We start from the raw sequence: 20,617 nt of genomic DNA, 5'->3' as shown, positions 1-20,617 counted from the left end.
ACAAGATTTTTATAAAGTTTGGAAGGCAAAAAAGCAGATCATATGATATAGATAGAAAACAAAGTGAACCGAAACACTGGCCTAGAAAGTACTATGATCACAGAAGAAAAACTGGACCACAGGCTCTGAGAAATGCATTTCAGGCATGCCTTACGCAGTTCGCATATTCCCAATGAGATTGGTATAGAAAATTGTACTCCAAATGCAGAGAGAGGTTTTCTGTTTCAATAATTTCTAAGAATTCTTCCTTAAGAATTAGATGCCCAAAATATAGTAAGCAAACATTCGCAAGTTTGGATTCCCTTATTTGTTAGTTAAATAAATCTACAAGTGATAATTTTCTATTTCATTTCTCTAAATTTATTAAACTCTACCAATTTTGATTTTTAAAACAAATTAGAAATAATTTAAAAATTTAGTTTCAAGATAACCAATTGGAAAAAAGAAATGGTAGAAGTATTTCTGAAACACACCTAAATTCACATTTTTCTGAACTTATTTAAGTAAGTTCAGTTCATGCTGATAAACATGGTGAATAAATTATGTGGTAGGCATTATGTATTTGATGTTAGGGCTGGAAACATGAGTCAAACAGAGTATCTGCTTTTGTGTTACTTATATACTGATGGTTTACAAAAAAGAGTTCATCTTAATTGAGAGTTCATTTAAATGCAATCTGGTAAGAACAATAATACAGACTGTGGGCATTCTGGAAGTATTAAGAAGCACATCTGAACCAATCTGGGAAGATAGCATTTTAGGAAATGCCACCGAAGCAACTACTTATGTTGTTGTTCATGCTGGTAAACATGTAAATTTAATAAGTAATATTGTGGAGTGTTCACGCTTGTGTGCATGCGAATGTGTGTGTGTGTACTGGTGTATGTAGAAATTATATTATATTTAAACATAAAGCATACTATCACACCATGGAATTTGCTGGCTACTCTAATCTAAACAATGTAATAAAAGGAAGTAATTTTAGCACTACCCCCAAATTAAATTCCTGTTGGTCACTAAAGTACTAATGCCATATTATATAATTTATGATTGGCACATTATGGTGACTAAGCTGATGGGAAATGTATTAACGCTAAGTGTTGCTTTCCCAAATCTGTGCAAGTTGTCATGTAGAATGGTTAGGTTATAACCTCATGGAAAATAACCAGTAAGGTGTAACAAACATCTTAAGAAGTATCCATAGTCTTCAACCCAGAAATTTCACTGGACAATCTAACCCAAGGGATAGCCTATAATTAAGAACAATGTTTACACGGTGATACATATTTATTTAAACATCTGAAAATGTGAGAATGCCTGAAATGTTTAACAAGTCAAGATTCAACCAATTAAAAGACCACTGCATGAACTATGTGGCAATTATTAAAAGTGAAGCTTTTGAAGTCACTCTGATAACAGTAGAATGGTCATGAAAGCTTAAGTGAGAAAAGAATACAAGATTGTAATTACAGTCTGATAAAAATGACCATAATGATAATAACATCTACCAATATTCCTTGTTCAGCATGAAAAATATTCCTTTATGCAGATGTGAATTTTTTCCTTTTTTCAACTTCTTTAAATTATTTTTATTTTGTAATGTGCATAACTTTAATTTAAAAACCTTTAGTTATAAAATTAATATCTAAGTGCACAGAATAGGAAACAAAAAACAGGATATAAGGGAAAGGAAACCTGTTAGTAGTGATTATGAAAGCAGGAGATTTCCTCAACTTTACCTTCCATTCTTTTTAATATATTTTTTGTTGTCTCATTATAGCCTTCTCTTTCATTGTAGATGTAATGTCCACTGTCTCCTGATAGGTGTTAAGAGTTCTGAATGTGAATGACGCATAAATGCTACAACATGGACAGACCTCAGTATGTTTCACAAACATAAGTGGAAGAAAGACATGAGTCCATATATTATATGATTCCACATATATGAAGCATCCAGAAAAGGCAAATCTGGAGAGACAAATTATTGGTTGCTCAGGATAGCAGGTAGGAAAGGAGATTCACAATAAATGGTAATGGGAACAAGGAATCTTATTGGAGCGATGAAAATGTTCTAAATTTGATTTATGGTAATGATTTCATAATTTGGTAAATTTACTAAAAAATTGAATTGTACACTTTACATGGGTGAATTATATATGTAAAATATATTGCTATAAAACTGGGAAAGTGAAGAGAAAAAGGCTTTTGTTTTTATATTTTATATATTTTTATTTTAAGTCTCCTTCTGTTTTCTGAATTCTTTCTCTTCACTATTTCTGCCTCTGTGTCTAGATCTTTTCCTTGAATGTTTAATGGTTTGTTCAGGTAGTCCATCGGCATCCTTTCACACTTAAGGATGAAAAATCTGATGATATGACATAATTTGTTGATTGGGAGTTTCTCTTTAGAGCAAAGAGATAGGCAGTTTGTTCTCTTTCCTTAAATGCCAGAATGGGGAAGGCTTACTCCAGGGTCATTAATATCTGTTTCAGCTGTCCTAGTTCTCTGCCTTCTTCAACTGCTTTCAGAGAAGAACCTCGGGAGAATAAATGCCTGGTCACAGGCTGTTCTGCAATGTCGAGTGAGGGACAGAGAGTCCTTTGTACCAAATGCAGCCTTGGGTAGGTCACCTGTTTTCTCCCTCACTTTCCATTTGGCTCTGTGTAGTCCTAGGGTCTCAGCTGGGAGCCATTCTTGGGTTCTGCCAGGAGACCTGCTCCCTCCCTGGCCACAGTTCTTGAGATACAGTTGTATTCCAAGTTCCCTCTCCTTTCCCTTCAAGTGTCATTAGTAACCACCAGCATACTTACAACAAATTTTTGGCTTAAACAACTGAAATTTTATGTTATCACAGTTCTGGAGGCAACAAAAAACTCTTCAGCCATTATTTCTTGGCACCTCCTCAATAATTTCGTAGTGAGAAACAGAACAAGTGAAAGTATGTTCAAGAGAGGAGTGAAGGTATATTCACTGGTCAGTGTGAAAATCATTTTAAATCATCCCTTCTTCTAAAGCCTCCATACTCTTTGTTTCTTTGATGAATAACAAAATTAACAAATGCCACACACTTAGCAATGACAAAAGCAAATCCTCTGATTGTTAAAGAGTCTTAGATTTCATGAATTGAATTTCCAGATTCAGTGTGTGAATGGAGCAGTTGCTTCTCCGTGAATTAATTTTTGCTTAATATTAAGTTATTGTGGAGATGTACTTACTGAGGGAAGAGTGTCGTGTGTCAGGTGTGACAGAGTTTTTCTGTATTTACTCCGTGTGTGTGCGGATTTGGATTTGGGTAAAAAACAGAGAAAGAAAACCCGTTTTATTCATTTGTATCTCATACTATCCTTTCGGTTCCTAAGAAATTATGCATATATTAGTTTGTCACTACTTCCATTTTCTTGTATTGGATTTTCTGTTTCCTAAAGATTTCTTATCTGCCTCATTGGTTTGAGACATTTTTAAGACAGCAATCATACAGTGACATTATTACATCCCTCCCAGTGACTGTGATCTTGAGTTTTGAGCCCAGAGAAAATTATTTTAAAATGCTTATGAGTATATCAATGATAGTGGATGAACCCAAGGCCCACACTAAGTTCTGTCCTTAAGTTTTAGATAATGTAATACTGGTTCCCCTGTGAGTTATCTCCCCTTTGTAATAGAACTTGTCAAATGATTTATGTACTTTATTTAAGCGACATATGTTGGTGGATTTTGTGCAATATCTATAATGAAGAAAGTATCTAGAATGTTTGGTAATATTTTCTTCGATGTAGATAATGTCGTTTCTCACCAGGTAGAAAATTAATTTGCTTTTGGGTGCTCAGATTGACTTCACACAAAGAATAAAATACACAGTGAAATAAAATTGAACTCCCAAAGAACAAACTAAGTGCATCTTGTAGATGTAAGCTTTTTAAAAGAATATTATGGCATATTTTCTAGACCATGTTGACTATTCCAATCTTTCTACATTTCTTCTTGTTTATTTACTCTTTGAGAACTACACTAGGAATTTCCCAGTGGTGCAATCACTGCTTTAAGAATTTTGGTGCAAATTTACTTGGAAATAAGTCCCTTTATCTGGATACAATTTTCTAAATTATAAACCAGAGCACAAGTATTTGAGGACTCGACATGTTAATTTTAATTTTGTATATTCTCCTGTTTTTCTTTGCAGGGTAAGTTATTTTCTTTACAGGGTAAGTTATTTCACTTATTGAAGAGGAAAACTGACAGTAATGTACCCTATCACAGGCACATTGGAAAACTGTTTTCAATTGCAACATTATAAAGAGTATGTCCCAGGAGATTAAATTTGACTCACCACTACATAAATATATATATATATCTATATATATCTATATCTATATCTATATATACACACACACACATACACACACACATATATATATATATTATGTACTTTTAATAAAACTTAGGGTATGAGATATATCAACTATTCAATGCTATTTTTGCTGACATCAGTTAACCTTGATTATAAGCATTTCAGTCGATCTGACATTACTGTCACCTATATAAAGTCATTTTATAAATGGCGTCAAGAATTTTGCAACTCAGAAATATTTCCGTGACCCCTAAAACAGAGTTTGACATTGCAATAACACAGGAACTTACCAGGAACTTATGACAGAAATTTGTAAGGTAATACGTTTAACCTGAGTTTCTAGAATTTATGGGAAAATTTCTACTTGGTTGCTCATAGTAGCCTAAGCAAGAAGCTGCTTCCTCTTTTTGTATCCAATGTCATGAAATCAAAGTAATTCTTTGTTGTGCGTCTAAATACTAATTTCCTGTAAATTACTTAGGCTCCTAATCCAGTGTCTCATAGAGTAAGAGGAACTAACACTTTGTTTTCTTTCTATATTTGTATTTGTAATATTTCTATATTTATACTAGTGAACTAGTAAAATACCACCTCTTACAGCACAGGAGGTGGTAACATCTGGCTTAAATCAATCTGCATATCAAACTTGGCTGGTAGAAGCACTTGAGATGTCACATGGATTTGAATAGCAATCTAGGGAATTTGGAGTAGAATAGAATATTAAATAGATGTCAATTTGTAGTAGTTGATGTATTTTGAAATATTTCACAGGGCACCTGGGCGGCTCAGTCTGTTAAGCATCTGCCTTCAGCTCAGGTCATGGTCCCAGGGTCCCTGCTCCTCAGGGAGCCTGCTTCTCCCTCTCCCTCTGCGGCTCCCTCTGCTTGTGCTCTCTCCCTCTCTCTAATAAATAAGTAAAATCTTAAAAAAAATTTTCACATCTTTTATAAGCTTCTGAAACAGACTGGATATATTTCCAAATTCAGATATAAAAGAAGAGTTATGCCTATATATTATGATAAATATTCGAATAACTAGAATACCCAATCTTGCTTTATTTTCTAAGGATGTAACGATCATTTCAGTTCTCAAGACACAGTCACATTCGTACAGTTATTAGCATCTTCTACCACTGGTCCTGCTGTCCTTTGTATCATCTAAAGATACAGCTTTGCCAGAAAAAATCTTAGCTCTCCCCCATACGTTTGGTCAGTTCATCTCTCTTGAAGTATAGCAATTAGGGTGATCACCCGCAGCTCTGAATATTGGCCTAATAGTGGCATTTCAGACAGGTTAAGCATTGGCAAAGTTATTACAAGGATTAACTAAAATAGTGCTTACAAAGTGCCTGGCACAAGCCTAGCACAAAGTGGGCACTCCTGAAACACGAGTCCTTTCCTTCCCCCTTATGTTCCCTCTCTTCTCACTGCATTTTTTTTCCCTTGTGATTTTGACTCTACCTGCTGGAACAAAGGAAAAAGTAATGTTTCATATATCAAGTAACTGTTCAAATTTGTGAAATATAATTATCATCTCCCACACCCTCCACCCTCTTGTAAACAATCTGTTAATCAACTAACCATCCCAGTTCCTTAGACTTGTCTCAAGTGAGATGATTTCACACCCCTGGACACCCTTCTTAATTATCTTTGCGTCTCCACTCTGCTTGGTAATCGTGCATCTGAGACCCTATGGCACATTTTCAGACTTACTCGTTTATGTGATTATTTCTCGAAACTAACCAATAAGGTCTTTAATGAAAAGTACAACCATCACATTTACAATATCTAGGGCTGACCATAGGTTTAGTCACATAATACCATTGTGGCTCAAGAAATAAAGAATGAATGAATCAATGAATAAATGAAAAGTGGAAATGACTTACACCAGTGTGCAAATACGTGTCATAAAACACAGTGCTCACATTTGAGCACAACATTCCAAATAGCCATATCTTTTTGAGGAGCTTTGACCCTATCCACCAGAAGTTGCATCACTCTTATCTTTTAACTGGTTCCTGTTGATTACAAACATGTGTGTGACATGACTGTTTCATTCTGTTGCATATACAGATGTTTCCATTAAGGTCTATACTTTCCACTTCTAAACCTCTCACCCCTTCCCCTTGCTGATGATGGATGTATCTTTAAATTCTACTGTGACTTCTTCAACTGCCTCATGTCTGCATAAAATCTGCTTCACACAATACTATTTATAAACTGTTATCTACTATATATTTATACTACTTGTCTTTCGCAAGTTAAAAAACTTGATGGACTATCTCAGTAATTTTCAGGATATCTTTTGGGGAGATAAAATACAATCACTGTCAGCCTCATGTTAGTCCATGTGACATATAGAAGATTAAAGGGGGTCTGTTATGTGATTGGAACAAAAATCACATAAAAAATATCAAAGCTAAGAAGGGTAAGATCATACTTCTCCTGATTTCTGTCCATCTTTAAAAATCCACTGGACCACTCCAAATCTTTCCTTTTGATTTTAAATCTACCAACACTCAACTCTTTAAAAGTTAATCAAACACCTTGAATTATAAATGCCTTTAAAAAGCAGCCAACTTTTAAAAAATTCATCAAATGATTTTGGCTCTTAGCTATGTCAAGTGTGTTTTTTTGAAGTGATATCTTGACAGCTCTGTTTTCCTATGTGGTTTAATATGCTTACACAAAATGAAAAAAGAAAAGTACAGCAGAAAAAATAGTCTAAGCAGAAAATATATTCACTAGATATTTAGGAGGCAAGTCTACTATACAGCAAAACAGTTATTGTCTCCAAAATTTCCCCCTGGTTCTCTCTCTTTGTGTCTTTCACTCATGTACACACACACACACACACACACACACACACACACGTGAATGATAATATTGGGATTTAAATACACATTTTCTTGGTTTGGTCAATGTAACAATGAATGGTTAACTGATCAATACTGGAATCTTCACTGCAGTGCTTCCCACACTTTACTATGTATAAGAATCCCCTGGATGTCTTGCTAAAAAGCAGATTAGGATTTAGTAAATGGGGCGCTGCTGACAATGCATTTTTCTTTCTTTTTTTTTTTTTAAGATTTTATTTATTTGACAGAGAGAGAGACAGCCAGCGAGAGAGGGAACACAAGCAGGGGGAGTGGGAGAGGAAGAAGCAGGCTCATAGTGGAGGAGCCTGATGTGGGGCTCGATCCCATAACGCCGGGATCGCGCCCTGAGCCGAAGGCAGCTGCTTAACCGCTGTGCCACCCAGGCGCCCCAACAATGCATTTTTCTAACAAGGTTTTAGGTGATGTCAGTGATGGGCTTTTTTTTGGGGAAAAGAAGTCTTGTAGCTGTCAGATTTACATCTAAAAGAGGGTTCCTGGTTTAAAAGAAATTCGAAAAAGGTGGCAAAAAGGAGTGTAAATTAAGGGATGGTATAAATTCAAGTCAACAAATGATTTTCATGTTGCACCTGGAGGGAAACTATGGGGAATATAAAAGAAATTAAAAAAAAACCCTGAGAATTTGTAATTAGAAATCCAAACACAATGTATAAACCAAGCTTGAGAACAGTGCTAAAGCTAAAGTGTCTACTAGGGACTTTAACCTGATAAAAATCTAAAATCCAGATAATACATCATCTGTCGTAATTGATTTCTGTACACTTTTGGTGACAAGAGAAGGCTTAGGTAGGATCTGAAAACAGTGTAGGAATTGCATTGCCCAAGTCATGAGGCTGCAGAAGACAGACAAATGGGATGGGAAGGAAGACGGCATCGAACAGTGTCCTGGGCACAGGTTCAGAGGACAGTTTTGGGAGAAGGTTTCCATGGAACTGTAAGACCAGCAGTCTCAGGATCACAGGAGGTTGAGTAGGCACAGAGAATATTCCGCCACAGATAAGAAATTTGGTCTCGCCTGACAATATCATTGCAAGGGTTCTGAAGGAAGGAAGTTGTGTATAAAGTATTGTTCTAGGAAAGAACAAATGGAATAGAGCTGGGAGTTCTCTCTCTCGGTATCTTGCCATACATGGGAAAACACTCCACCTCTCTTTCTCTAGAAGGTAAACTTGTTCTCTTTCAAATCTTTTGTTTCCTGATACAGGAATATTAATCTACAGTTGGCTTGTAAAATGAACCGGGGGGTGGGGTGGGGGGAGGTTCCTAGTAGGTAAAAAAGATTTGTAAAGAATTTCACAATTGTAATTTGGGTATGAGATGATGGGGATTTGCCTAAAATAAAGCTGTAGCATCTAGAACAAAAGCGACCTTTTTTAGGAATTACTGTAAATGAAGCTTCAAAAGAACTTGAAAGGTGATGAGGCATCTGTGAATTTTGAACCTAGATGTACAGGCAAACCACTAGAGGGTGTCTGCTTTGAGTGAGATAAGATTAAAGGTTGTTTTGGAAAAAAATCAAGCAAAACTTCGGCATCCAGAGAAAAATCTCATTTCATGAAACACTTTCTGACATGAAGCCAGTAGCTCCTTTTTACAGAATTGGTTAGAGCAGTATTTTTGTGCATGTGTTCAAGTCGGTAAGCTTTCATCATGTAACTGAATATGAGTATTAACAGGTGCAGCCATAATGGATGCCTACCTCAAAGACAGGCATCCCAAACCTGGCCAGCAGCCCACAGGATAGCCTGGTTGGAGAACTCTTCCCGATGGGGATGCTTTATGTTGTATTGTGACTGACAGGCCTAATTATACCCTCTCACGGGGAGCCTGAAAGTGAGAAATGAACAGCTAGGAAAGTCAGAGATTGCATAAGTTATGGGAATGGTGTCTCCCTAAAATGGCTCCTGGGGTACTGGAATTGCTATGGTTTCCCTCTTGCCATAAAGTCAGCCTCTGACTTTCCTGGGGTGGTTTTCTGTGCTTTCTTTCTTCCTCTGTTCCTTTACAATAAGCTCTACCACCTCAGCTAACCTGAGCTTGACTCAATGCCACTTAGCCCGAAAGTACTGGACTCATACACATCTTCACCTGTGACCTCTTTCTAGATGGTCATTCCAGTCCATTTTGTTAAAAGCCTCTACCTTTTCTTTTCTTACCCACTCTTGAGAGATTACAGTGAGTTCTTTAAGTCCAGTACATGAGTAGTTAGAGAGAGGCCTTGAAGTGAGTAGAAAACTAATATCCTTCCTACAGTTTCCATTTTCTACTTCTGAGTACTCCAAGGTATCAGCAGAGAGGTCAGCTGGAAATCTCCTTTTGTGCAAGGGAACAGCAAAAACGTATTAGGCAAACAAAGTAACCCTACTACCATCCCCTCGCCCAGAAAACAGGCACATTCACAAATTAATCCTAACACAGGTAAATATCAGTTGATATCCTCCCCCTCCAAGAAGCATCACTCTATGACAACAAACAGGCAAATTCGAGGTAATAATTACCATCATAAAAATGGCCCTTAAGTTCTGAATTAAAAGTTTGTGTATAAGTATTAATGATAAAAAAATAATCCACATCAATAGTTAGTTGGTTTAGTTAGTAGTATGTATTAAGTGATAGAGGTAAAATGCATATGCATTAAAGGAATAATAATAAGTAAGATACAGTTTACAGAATGCTTTCATTTATGTTATTCAGAATGAATTAAATTTGGATGAATGGTTAGTTTTAAAATAAGAGGATATATCAAGATTCTTATAGCCAAATCCAACCTTCACATTTTTGCTTTTTGTATTAAGCATAGTTTTTACGTTTTTAAAGGTTTGTGAAACAATAAATAAATTAAAAGATAAATATGCAACAGAGGCCATATGTGGTCCACAAAGCCTAAGATATTTACTATTTGGTCCTTTACAGAAAAAGTCTGCCAACTTCTGGGTTTTATAGATTTTTTTCCTCTTCCAAATAGATGACCTTTATCATATCTTAGCTTAGTCAAATAAACTCTGGAAAGAATAGCAATCAGTGGACTAAAGATGCATAAGATATGTTTTAGCTTGTGATTTCAAGCAAAGTTAGCTGAAGAATTGGGTTAAATGCCCCAACAGTTTATCTAAACTACATTTAAAAAATTCCTTCCTGACCTACTTGGTCAGTATGATAAATGGACCTCAGGAAACTCTCCTACCAGAGATGTTCTGACTCTCATCCTGGAGAAAAGAGAAAAGACATCTTCTCATACTTTATAAGCTTAACTAAGATGTGACTGCATCTTTTTCAAACTATATCCAGTAGAAACTTTACTTAACCACGTACTCAGTTAACCAGTATTTTCTTCTCAGTCTTGTGGAGAAGGTAGGGATAGAAGGAACACATCTTAAAAGATAAAAGTTATAGAAAGGGCTCACTTTCTTTCCTGTTTCTTTGATTTGTGCTGTGGGATATTTTGAGTATTTAAAAAAGGCAGAATAGTATACTAGTATACTGTTAGAATACTAGTAGGATAGTATAACATCATAGTCTAATAAACTGTAGAACAGTATAAATAGTAATAGCAAAATAAATCCCTATATGTTCACCACCCAATTAAGCAACTATTAACTCAGAGCTAAACTTGTTTCACTGATATCTCACATATTTCCCCTCTTCCTGATTACTCTGAGGTAAATTGCAAATAGATTAATTCAACTGTAAAACTCCATTATGCATTACTAAAATATACTCACTGTAATATCATTATTATACCTAAAAATTAATAATAATTTCTTAATATTATCAAACATTCAGTCAGTGTTCAAATTCTAACCGGGAACAAATTTTGTAAATTTGCAATTTGCAGGTCATGTCACAACTCTCTCCCCTTCCCAGATGAACCTTAAGCTATAACGTCCCCTAGAACCTACAACATTGGGACTCCTGGGTGGCTCAGTCAGTTAAGCATCTGACCCCTCAGGGTCATGATCTCAGGGTTGTGAGAGTGAGCCCCATGTGGGTCTCCATGCTGGGCATGAAGTCTGCTTGAGATTCTCTTTCTCCCTCTCCCTCTGCACCCCATGCCCTACTCTCTCTCTCACCCCCCCCCCGCAACATTTAAAATCAGTACAAATAAGTGTTGAAAGATGAAAGATATGCAATCCATTTTATAATACTATGCCAGGACAAGAAAAGCAGACTCACGTATTTCAAAGAAAGGTGTTAATTTATTTTAAGGGAATATAAATTGAAAACAAAAAAATTCTGTTTTTGTTGAGCATAGTAAAATATAACAAGAATAACTTAGTCCTAGAATATTGATTAACGAGGTATATCTCCATTACTATTTTCTACACCATCGTTATCATTAGCAGAAAAACCTGAACAGAAGGAAGGATGACAACTGAAACTTCAGAGACCGAGTGAGAAGGAAGGAAGAGCTGAAAGGATTTCAGGAGAAAAGCAAAATAAATGCAAGAATGATAATTCTTCTTGTTGTCAGATTTGTATTAATTATTGGGTGTGTGTTTCAGTATATAAAACTGAACGAGACTCTCTAGACCAGGGTTTCTCAGCCTTAGTCCTATTTTCAATTAGGGTTGGGTAATTGCTGTTGGGAGCTGTCTGGAGTATTGCAAAATGTTCTGCTCCATCTCTGGCCTCTACTTACTAGATGCTAGTAGCAAATCCCTCACCTAAAAGCACAGGACTGATGGATTGATAGCAGAGCTGATGAGGACATGCTGTTGGGCTCATATCTCCATAAACCCTGCCCTAAAAATCTAAGGTGCTGAGGCGCCCTTGGTGGCTCAGTTGGTTAAGCATCCAGCTCTTGATTTTGGCTCAGGTCATGATCTCGGGGTCCTGGGATGGAGCCCTGAGTTGGGCTCTGAGCTCAGTGGGGAGTCTGCTTGAAAGTCTCTCTCTTCCTCTGCCCCTCCCCCACTGAAGCGCGCACGCACACACACTCTCTCTCTCTCTCTAAAACAAATCTTTTTTGGCGGAAGATTTTATTTATTTATTTGACAGAGAGAGACAGCAAGAGAGGGAACACAAGAAGGGGGAGTGGGAGAGGGAGAAGCAGGCTTCCCGCTGAGCAGGGAGCCTGGCGCAGGGCTCAATCCCAGGACCCTGGAATCATGAACTGAGCCGAAGGCAGACGCTTAACAACTGAGCTACCCAGGTGCCCCTAAATAAATAGATCTTAAAAAGAAGTCCAGGGAGGCAAATGTGCTATTGCTTTATGTCTTTGTACAACTTTTGCATCATCTTGACAACAGAAGCTTAAAATTATGTTTTGGACATCAAAGCATCTATAATTTAACTCTTTGGGATATTTGCTTTAATTATGCAATTTGGGGTGATAATCTTGAAACACTGTAAAATAAAACTGATCACTTTGATAGTAAGAGAAAGCTAATATTTAAACACATTAGAAACCGTTTTTGAAAGCTCCGTCTATTTTTCTTTCCCATTCAAGTGTCAGGTGACTCCAGTTGGTTTACTAGTTTAATTAAACAGGATAAAAAAGAGCTGCTAAAGAGTCCATGGCATTTAGATACAAAAAAAAAATGAAAAAAATAAAATAAAATTTAGTGTTAATAAATAGTAACAGATGTGCAAATTGTTTATGACAGAAAGTTTGATTAAGTTTGATTAAGTTTTGATAGTGTGTGTGGGCAAAAAAGCATTTGAGGATATGCAATACCCTCATAATATAGAGGAGCTCTTCTCTTTGAAGAGCTATGTAATACGATGGTGTTTCTCTCGTGTTGGGATGTATGGTTAAGTTTCATAATATCTTCTCTGATACAAAAGCGAAAAGAGGGTTTTTTGTGGTAGAGAAAAAAGAATGAAATATGTCCATATGTGTTACCCAGCAGTGCCACATAATAAGCAACATCCCCAACAACATGCTTACTGTTATGACCATGACTAATTCCATCGAGTAGATAAAGGGGGGGGGGTCTAAACCACGTTAGCCCAGTTGAAAAATGTGCCATACTGTGCATGGAAAACCCTCATTCAGAAACTGTTTTGTTTTCAATGCATTTTTAACTATCTGAAATTATTTTATTTATTGATTTCTTTTCTTTTTCAATTGTCTGTCAATGAGAATTGTAAACTGCACGAGGGCAGGATATAATTTCTCTTCCTTACTACCGTATTGCCATTACCTACAATAGTAGCTGACACTTTGCAGTTATTCCATACTTGTTGAAGGATGAATAAATTAATGAGTATTTATGATCTATTCAGATATGAACCAGTAGCATATTTTAAAAATTGTTTAATTAGGACCAAGATATGGTCAGGACATTTTTTTTTTTCCAGATCTGGACACAAGTAAAAAGACATTAAAAAGATTTAAAAAAAAAATCACCCATCATCATCAGTACATAAAAGATAAAATATTTTAATATAGAAATAGCAAGAGTAATTTCAAATGAAAAAAATAAACACAGAATAAAGACAGGACAGTTCACTAAACTCACCTGTAAGGATAACTTACTCCACTGGTCTTATATTACTTACTTCATCAGAGACCAGTGAAAAATCCAACACGGACCTGCATCAGCTTGCCCACTGGCCTTTCATAAGAGGCTTTCCATCATGATACATGGAGATGGCATGAGTAACTATTAATAATTGTTAATTTTATCATGAGCTCATGTTTCTCTAAGCTCCAGACTACTGAGTTAGTCTAATGTTAAAATATCAAAATATATATATGGTAAATGCTGCTGAGTAATCAGTTTTAGGGTCAGAGATTTGTCTTTATTCTCCTTGTTCTCATTGCCAAAGTTCTTCCTGCTGAAACGTTTCCCTAGGGTATAGTACATCTTCTCAACATCCTTTGTTTTCTCGTAAAAAAGGTTAAATGATGGCATGTATCTTTCCACCACTGGGCTGAATTGTCTTTTCCTCAGCAGAGACAGCTGGAAGCATTGTAGAAGGGTGTTTATTTTTTACAGCCTAATTGACAATTAGGGTTATTAGAGAACCTAATGGGATAGGGACTTCTTTTCCTCTCTCCTAGGTACTATTTATGTAACTTCACAATGTTATATACAAATTCTAGATGTTATAAGGTTCAGCTATAGATTTGGCCTTTTTGAGAATAGAAACATCTTGCAATGTACACAGTGGTTCTATAATCAGAATGGTAGTTGTAAATGTGGAAATGCCAAAAACTTGTGAGAGGTAGATAAGAAAATTGAATAGGACCCCTAATGACAGGAACATCAAGTTTCTTTTGCTTTCCCTATTACTAGCTCAGAATACTTATTATGGGAAGTAGGTTGTTCTAATATTAGGGGGAGGAGAGGGGAACTTTCTCAGCTAGGATTCCTCACCTAAAACATACAACACAGAAAATCATTTCGGTGATTATTTCATGAATTCTCACAAGGATGGTATATAAATGTTACCATTCTAGATGCACAGGTGCTAAGTTAATTCATTACTTATAACATATGCTTTAGGACAATAGGGCTTCATTCTCTCTAGGATCTGGTTCAGAAGGGCTGGGGAGTAGTAGATGAAATTAGGAGAAGATTAAGTAATTATAATAGGTTGTAATAGGAACAGAGATGCGCTTTTACAATTTTGTGACAATTCCTCATGTTTGTGAGGTCAGTGCACCATTTTTTCTGCTCTCATGTTTGTGGCAGCTTTCAAAAGGAAAATCAATTCTCCTAATTTATTGTGAACCAGAGTCACCTTAATCTTCAATTTATGATTGGAGGTCTGGTACTGCAAACAGACTATTGATCCCCCTGGACATTTATAAGCTGCCTGTTCCACAGGCACTTATTCATCACTTCGACAAATAGGTACTGGATAAACACATGGATTGAATAACGGCAGATGTGGCGGGTGTTGGTGAGTAACTGGATATATGACCAATATAACCGCTGCGCACTTAGCATACGTAGTCCAGCAAACTCTACACCCAACTCATCTCTCATTTCCTCCCACTTCCACCCTTGCAAACCTGTTTTATCTATATTCACTCCCATGTGAAATAGCATCACATTTACACAGTTCTCCAAATCCAAAGCATGCTGCCATTTGTAAATCTTCCCTTTCTCTCACTCTCCATAAACAGCTGGACTCTAAATTCCACTGGTTCTTTCCTTTAGTGTCTTTTCTCATCTTTTGCTGAAGATGAGTTTAAATCCTCATTACTTCTTGTCTGGGTTATTTTAAGACTCTCCTGTCTATCTGCTTGCATGGGTGCCTCCCTCTATGAGAATGCTTATTCCTGAATGCAAATTTGGACATTCCATCCCTCTTGCCCATTGAGTGTAGGATGAAATCCTAATTTCTTGCCAAGACATAGATCCGCATTTACTCATCTCTTGCTACTGACTACCTCCCACTCTACATTCCAAACATACTGAATACTGTATGGGCACTTCCTCAAACCGCCAGGCTTTCTCTATCCTCTGCCTTTACACTAGCTGCCCCTTCCATCTGGAACGCTCGTTCCACAAACATCTCAATCCGCTACTTCCCACGCAGGCTTCAGGACTCAAGATAACTGTCACCTCCTTCAGAGAGGATTTTTTGGACAGATTCCTCCATCTTAAGTTGTGATTTTATCTTATGTTCTTAATGAACTGAACTGTACTGATGTGCATATCTATATGATTTCCTACATGTCTGCTTTCTTGAAGACATACTGATTACAGGACATAGTGACTGGCATATAAAGTATGGTCTCAGTAAAGCTTGTTGAACAAATGAATATTAGTCAAAGCATAGACTGTTAACATTTAGTCAATAATGATGTCAGTTACAACATACTCAATACTTAACTTCAATGACTGGTATGTCATAGGTTGAAAATGATTTTATTTCATAGGTTGAAAATGATTTTATGTCAATAGATCAAGTAGGAAATATTGATGTGGAATAGGGAGACAAATGAATAAAAATAAAATATATTTGTATATATGTATGTATGTGTCTGTGTGTGGATGGTTTCAACACACATTATTGAAGACCTACAAATCCCTAGGGTAGGGAATAGAGTTACAAAGTTTGAAGAGATTCAGTTTAGTAGGCAAGTACAGAGAATTTAATTGTAATATATTCAATAAAAAGACAGAAATAGGCTTAGATTACTATCAGAAAGAGGAGCGATGCATGGACCAGCCTGAGGTTCAGAGCAGGTTTGCTGGAAGAGTAAATTTGAATAAGTTCAAAGTAGAGCAGTGAATGAGAAGAATGCAAAGTTTTTCACCATGTGTGAAAATGTTACTAGCTATCCACTTTGACCATGAAATCTATCTAAAGATTGTCACTGGAAAAGTTTTCATGGTTATCTCAGACCTTGGGAGAATAGAAAGACATTAAAAGATAGGGTCAATCACTGTAATCAGACCACCTTACGGCAAATATTTACTAAATGGATATGTAGATGTATGTGAGTCTGCTAATAGGGTATGGACTATTATAACAAATTAATGTTTCATTTTGTGTCTGCATCTACTTTACCAAACCACACCTATCATTTTACATACACATGAACACACACACACACACACACACACACATATACAAAGTGAGTTATTATTATTTTACAGACTACTGCATCAGCTACAAGAATTCGATTAACCTACTTAAGGCTAAATAACTAGGTGGTAATAGGGCCAACATTTGATTCTCGGCCATACTTGATCCATCACGCACCTTCACAGATACTATATTCGCTGATTGAAAGGGCACTCAATGGTAAGTCCTTTCCTTCCCAACAAACATTTTTGAAATGTCTTAGAGGAAGAAGACTGTGCTCATATAAATTACTATAAAGATGAAAATTAAAAGGAATTGAAACAAAAATATATTTAGTTGATAGCTAAGTAGAAGCAAAGCGATCTAAAGCATAGCTCCAAAGAGACTTAGCATCTGTGCACCGAAACGCTCGTTTGAACAAGTCCAACTGTGTCTCTGAACTATGCCAATCCTCTCCCTTGGCTAATACAGAATCCAGTTTACAGAATATATCAAACTGCAGCCTGCTTGCTGAGAGGAGCTGAACGCTGCTTTAATTTCCCAGCCGGGAGCTGGTATTTCATCATGAACCAGGCATATTAAATTGTTGTGTAAATGGAAAGACCACAATGTAGGCCATATGGCAGTTTCTCTTTGCAGAACAGGAGAGATCTTCAAATCAAACTGTTAAGTCTGTGAACCATTTGATGTCACAGTCATTAGTTTGGAGACCTGGACAAGAGATTTCTTTATCTTGTCCAAGTGTACTTCCCTCCTTCTTATGCCCGTAAGAGTGATGGGTCCATTTACAGTTGAAAAAAACCAATCTAGGTCAAGCTTAAATCTATTATACTCTGAGTGAGACGTCCAGAAGTTTCTATTTCATAACAGAGGGAAATATGCTACTTTAAAATCAATTTTCTAAGTCCACATTTGGGTCATGCTTCTCTGTGGAATGAGCTGGACAGATTTCAGGTCATCAGAAATGGGTTTCCTGAGGTGAAAGAGCAAAAGTAGTTCCATATCATTTTTTTTCTCTAAAACACACCANNNNTTCCTTCAATTTTCAACCTCTACCCCAACTTTACTTGGCGCACCACTAGTTAGCCTTTACAACCCTGCTCAGACATTACTTCATTCATCCATCCAGGAAATTTATATGACAGTCTAATATGTCTCAGGTATATTCTAGGTGTTGCAGGTATAAGACAAAAGCTTTACTCTCATGGAATTCATATTCCAGAGAAGGACATGGAAAACCTTAAATAAGTAAGATGACTTGAAAAATGATTGCTATAGAAAACTACAACAAAGTAATGTGATGGAGTGATAGTGCATGTCTAGAACATCGTAATCATAGAACTGTTGATGCTTCAGGACTTTTTACATCTATTTTAATCATTTCCATTCATTTGTTTTAATGATTATGTTTTTCTTCAAAGATTTTCTTTTCCTCAGTTCAAAACATGAAGAAGTTTCTGAAGCTTTGATCTCCAGTACAAGTTCCTCACTGACATGCTCACAAACTCATTTTCTCTCCCCACTGCTGTTGTAGTAAATTCTTGTCCAAATCCCTTCAATTATGGAAATACCATGAATCACAGGCCTTTTGTTAGGGATCCTTAGTGAGAAGGCAAATCCCCTCTTTCAGAGTCACCTGGCAGAGTCAAACCCCTTAGGGCCATCTCTTTCACAGGATAATCATTCTCTCTGTTCTGTGGACCTCCTCCCTCTCCCTGGCTATTTCCAGGCCCTTAGGTATTTGGTTCAGGCACGAGTGGGCCAATTAACACAGCAAACGCAAAGAACTGAACAATGAACCCAAGATACCTTTCTAAAATGCTACCTTCTGGGCTGGAAATGAAATTTCATGTCCCCTGGTGCCATTTGTTTTTCTCATTTTCACTCTTCTTATATCATTATAGACGTCTCACTCAGAAGCCAATGGGAATTAGGATTATTTTTAGGCATTCCTGAAGTTCTATAGACACGGACACTTTAAAAACAGTAAATTTCATTTGGAAGGGTATTCTACTTAAACATTTTTCCTGAGTCATTTCAGCTTTCAGTTATTAAAGGTATCTATATTTCGGCTTCTTATTCATTTCTGTGGTTCCAGAGAAAAATCTCAAGATTGTTATCTGAAAATGTAGCCAAGACCAATTATCACCAGTTTCTCTTCTCTCCACAGTTTTAGTGACAAAGGGCTTGGCTCAAAGACACTCAAACTAATGATGGCGGGGGTATTAATTTGGCTTTTTTTCCTTAAAAGAATACATACTTTCCAGCAAAATTGCAAGGTATGTAAGTCTATACATACACACATGTGTGCGCATACACACACACACACACACACACACACACAATGGTAATTATGACAAATGAGTGATTCAGAGGGGCTTCATAAACCGGAAATGACTTAGGATTTGTTCAGCAACACTCTGTGATTCTCTTATTCATAAGGTATCAGACATCATCAGTTCCCAATCTTCTCTGACAAACTCTCTTTATTGCTTTGGGGAGATATACAAGAGACAAATTTAATTTTTTAGCAACTTCATAATTAAGAAACTTTATAACAACTAAGGCTTTGGACAGCTGTAAACTTTTACTGGATAAAGTTCAGATTGAGGGTGAGGGGTTATAATTAAGTTTTTAAAATTTTTTTTTTTGATCTCTCAAACAAAAATGCAGTCTTATAATAAAAGCCCAAGGTGCAAAATGATACTTTCAGAATGTATTTGTTCAAGTATAGTCATTTCCCCTAATTTAGCTTGTCTGAAATTTTCCGGGTAAGATTATCTGTCTGAAGCATGAGTATTTCGAAATCCTATAATACATATTATTCTTTGCTGTAACATCCTCTTGTCCCTCCACAACTGATCTTATTGCAGCACAAAGAAATCAAGTCAACTTAGAAAAATTAATCTCCATCGATAACACACATCTTTGTAAAGCTGCATCACACAATGCAAGGAAGCGATCAGGCACTTGTGTGTTTAATTCAACCCAAACGTAAGTTCAGTCGAAGACTTGACTCCAGAATGATCAAATGGTTTAGTTCAAGTCCCTTCTTTGCTCAGAACTATGCAATGATAACCAGAATGCCCTGGTACTAAAGGCACTGCAGCCAAAATCAAGCCACACCAAGTCTAAGATTCTCAGAAACTAGGAATCAACTTTTCTCTGTATCATTCCCTTTCTAATTAGATAGGTGAAAGGAGAGATACATAGAGGACAAGATACGAGAGTCTTATTTTGGTTCCTCTCTCAATATGTATAATGAAAATACATATACCATTATCATATAAATATATAATGATAATAATTTTATTTAACCATTTATATTATTTCTTTAAAAATGTAACCCATTGGAAATTGAGTCCATTTATATTGTGTCATCTTTCTCTTCCAACTTATAGTAATACATGCACAGATGTGCATATTGCACATATAAAAATGATTTTGGTATTTAATACATATTGCACCAGTATTTCCAGTCTTTTATTGAGGCAGGAAGCACTGGTGGTTGCTCTATAGTTATAAATATCTTGTAAACTCCAAGGAAACGAGAAATTTTAACATGCTCATTTTAAGAAGATAAGTAAATACGTGCTGAATTAATAAGTGAACCATTGCACTGTGCAATGAATTCAGTTAAGATTTCAAATGCTGTTTCTTTAAACAGTCTGATCTGTATTAGACTTTATTTAATATTCTCATTCTTGTCCAGTATGACAGTGTGAGTGGTTACTAATTGACTTGCTAGTATCAAGAATATTTAGACATACCTTTGGAACCTTCTATTCCTTTCTCTGGTGCACACATACATATCCCAGCAAAGGGAACCACTCACTGCATGCCATTAAAACATTCATGTGTTGTCAATATGTTTCTCTTGT

At 36.4% G+C, this 20,617-nt stretch overlaps 1 protein-coding gene across 1 annotated transcript in view; it reads right to left on the bottom strand.

Annotated features, from left to right (window-relative positions):
- HCN1 (hyperpolarization activated cyclic nucleotide gated potassium channel 1) overlaps positions 1–20,617 on the bottom strand; it is a 373,578-nt gene that overhangs the window by 4,793 nt on the left and 348,168 nt on the right. The gene's annotated exons all lie outside the window — the stretch shown is intronic.

This window comes from Ursus maritimus, unplaced genomic scaffold (genome assembly GCF_017311325.1).
Source record: "Ursus maritimus isolate PB19 unplaced genomic scaffold, ASM1731132v1 scaffold_15, whole genome shotgun sequence".
In the NCBI taxonomy this organism is placed as follows: Eukaryota; Metazoa; Chordata; class Mammalia; order Carnivora; family Ursidae; genus Ursus; species Ursus maritimus.
The sequence above is the reverse complement of the archived record's forward strand: the minus strand, read 5'-3'. Positions and strand labels throughout refer to the sequence as shown.